At 46.0% G+C, this 2,334-nt stretch overlaps 1 non-coding gene across 1 annotated transcript; it reads right to left on the bottom strand.

The window, feature by feature from the left end:
- Positions 1-218: 218 nt before the first annotated feature.
- Positions 219-291, bottom strand: TRNAV-AAC. Its single transcript has one exon. It is a non-coding gene; the product is annotated as a tRNA-Val (tRNA).
- Positions 292-2,334: the final 2,043 nt, after the last annotated feature.

The following is a 2,334-nucleotide window of genomic DNA, read 5'->3' on the forward strand; positions in this document are numbered from 1 at the left end:
CTTCCAGCTGTTCAAACCAGCCCCTTCATCCCACAAGCATTCCAGGAGGGAGTGGGAGAGGGAGGGGGAAAGCCACTACACACAGGCATTCAGAGAGGGAGAGGAGACAAAAATGGGAATGGGGGAAGTATAACAGACCTATTGAGCATAGAAAATCACTGCTGCTCCTACAAACAGCAGGGACAGGCCACTAGGAGCTGGGAAAAATTAAGCCATCATGTTTCTGCCTGATTTTGAACCAGGGACCTTTTGCGTGTTAGGCAAATGTGATAACCACTACACTACAGAAACTCTGTTGCAGGGCTCTGCCCCTCCCTTCATAAGAATAGAAGAATGGCCAGACTGGGTCAGACCAAAGGTCTATCCAACCCCATATCCTGTCTGCCAACAGTGGCCAATGCCAGGTGCCCCAGAGGGACTGAACCTAACAGGTAATGATCAAGTGATCTCTCTCCTGCCATCCATCTCCACCCTCTGACAAACAGAGGCTAGGGATACCATTCCTTACCCAGGCTGCCTAATAGCCATTAATGGACTTCACCTCCATGAATTTATCTGCAAAAATAATGAGGAGTACTTGTGGCACCTTAGAGACTAACAAACTTATTTGAGCATAAGCTTTCGTGGGCTAAAATCCACTTAATCAGATGCATGCAGTGGAAAATACAGCAGGAAGATATATATATACACAGAGAACATGAAAAAAATGGGTGTTGCCATCCACACTATAATGAGAGTGAGCAGTTAAGGTGAGCTATTATCAGCAGGAGAAAAAAAACCTGTAGTGACAATCAGGATGGCCCCTTTCCCACAGTTGACAAGAAGGTGTGAGTAACAGTAGGGGGACAAATAAACATGGGGAAATAGTTTTACTTTATGTAATGACCCAAACCACTCCCAGTCTTTATTCAAGCCTAATTTAATGGTGTCCAGTTTGCAAATTAATTCCAATTCAGCATCTCTCGTGGGAGTCTGTTGTTGAAGGTTTTTTGTTGTAATATTGCGACTTTTAGGTCTGTAATCGAGTGACCAGGGAGATTGAAGTGTTCTCTGGCTGTGTTTGAATGTTATAATTCTTGATGTCTGATTTGTGTCCATTTATTCTTTTATGTAGAGACTCTCTGGTTTGGCCAATGTAAATGGCAGAGAGGCATTGCTGGCACATGATGGCACATATCACATTGGTAGATGTGCAGGTGAATGAGCCCCTGATGGCATGGCTGATGTGATTAGGTCCTATGATGGTGTCTCCTGAACAGATATGGGGAGAGAGTTGGCAATGGGCTTTGTTGCAAGGATAGGTTCCTGGGTTAGTGTTTTTGTTGTGTGGTTGCTGGTAAGTATTTGCTTCAGGTTGGGTGGCTGTCAGTAAGCAAGGACTGACCTGTCTCCCAAGATCTGTGAGCGTGAGGGATTGTCCTTCAGCATGGGTTGTAGATCCTTGATGATGCACTGGAGAGGTTTTAGTTGGGGACTGAAGGTGACGGCTAGTGGGGTTCTGTTACTTTCTTTGTTGGGCCTGTCCTGTAGTAGGTGACTTCTGGGTACCCTTCTGGCTCTGTCAATCTGCTTCTTCACTTCAGCAGGTGGGTACTGTAGTTGTAAGAATGCTTGATAGAGATCTTGTAGGTGTTTGTCTCTGTCTGAGGGGTTGGAGCAAATGCGGTTGTATCTTAGAGCTTGGCTGTAGACAATGGATTGTGTGATGTGGTCTGGGTGAAAGCTGGAGATGTAGGTAAGTATCGTGTTCAGTATGTTTCCGGTACAGGGTGGTGTTTATGTGACCATCGCTTATTAGCACAGTAGTGTCCAGGAAGTGGATCTCTTGTGTGGACTGGTCCAGGCAGAGGTTGTAGGTGGGATGTAAATTGTTGAAATCCATGGTGGAATTCCTCAAGGGTTTTCTTTTCCATGGGACCAGATGATGAAGATGTCATCAGTGTAGCACAAGTAGAGTAGGGGCATTAGGGGACGAGAGCTGAGGAAGCGTTGTTCTAAGTCAGCCATAAAAATGTTGGCATACTGTGGGGCCATGTGAGTACCCATAGCAGTGCTGCTGACTTGAAGGTACACAATGTCCCCAAATGTGAAATAGTTATGGGTGAGGACAAAGTCACAAAGTTCAGCCTCCAGGTTTGCTGTGACATTATCGGGGATATTGTTCCTGACGGCTTGTAGTCCATCTTTGTGTGGAATGATGATGGAGGGTCTACATAGCCAGACAATCCTGCTGTCAGGGTGCCAATGCCTGAGATGATGGGGCATCCAGGGGATTTCCGGGTTTATGGATCTTGGGTAGCAGATAGAATAACCCTGGTTGGGGTTCTAGGTTGT

Source organism: Mauremys mutica, chromosome 26, assembly GCF_020497125.1.
Source record: "Mauremys mutica isolate MM-2020 ecotype Southern chromosome 26, ASM2049712v1, whole genome shotgun sequence".
NCBI classification, from domain to species: domain Eukaryota; kingdom Metazoa; phylum Chordata; order Testudines; family Geoemydidae; genus Mauremys; species Mauremys mutica.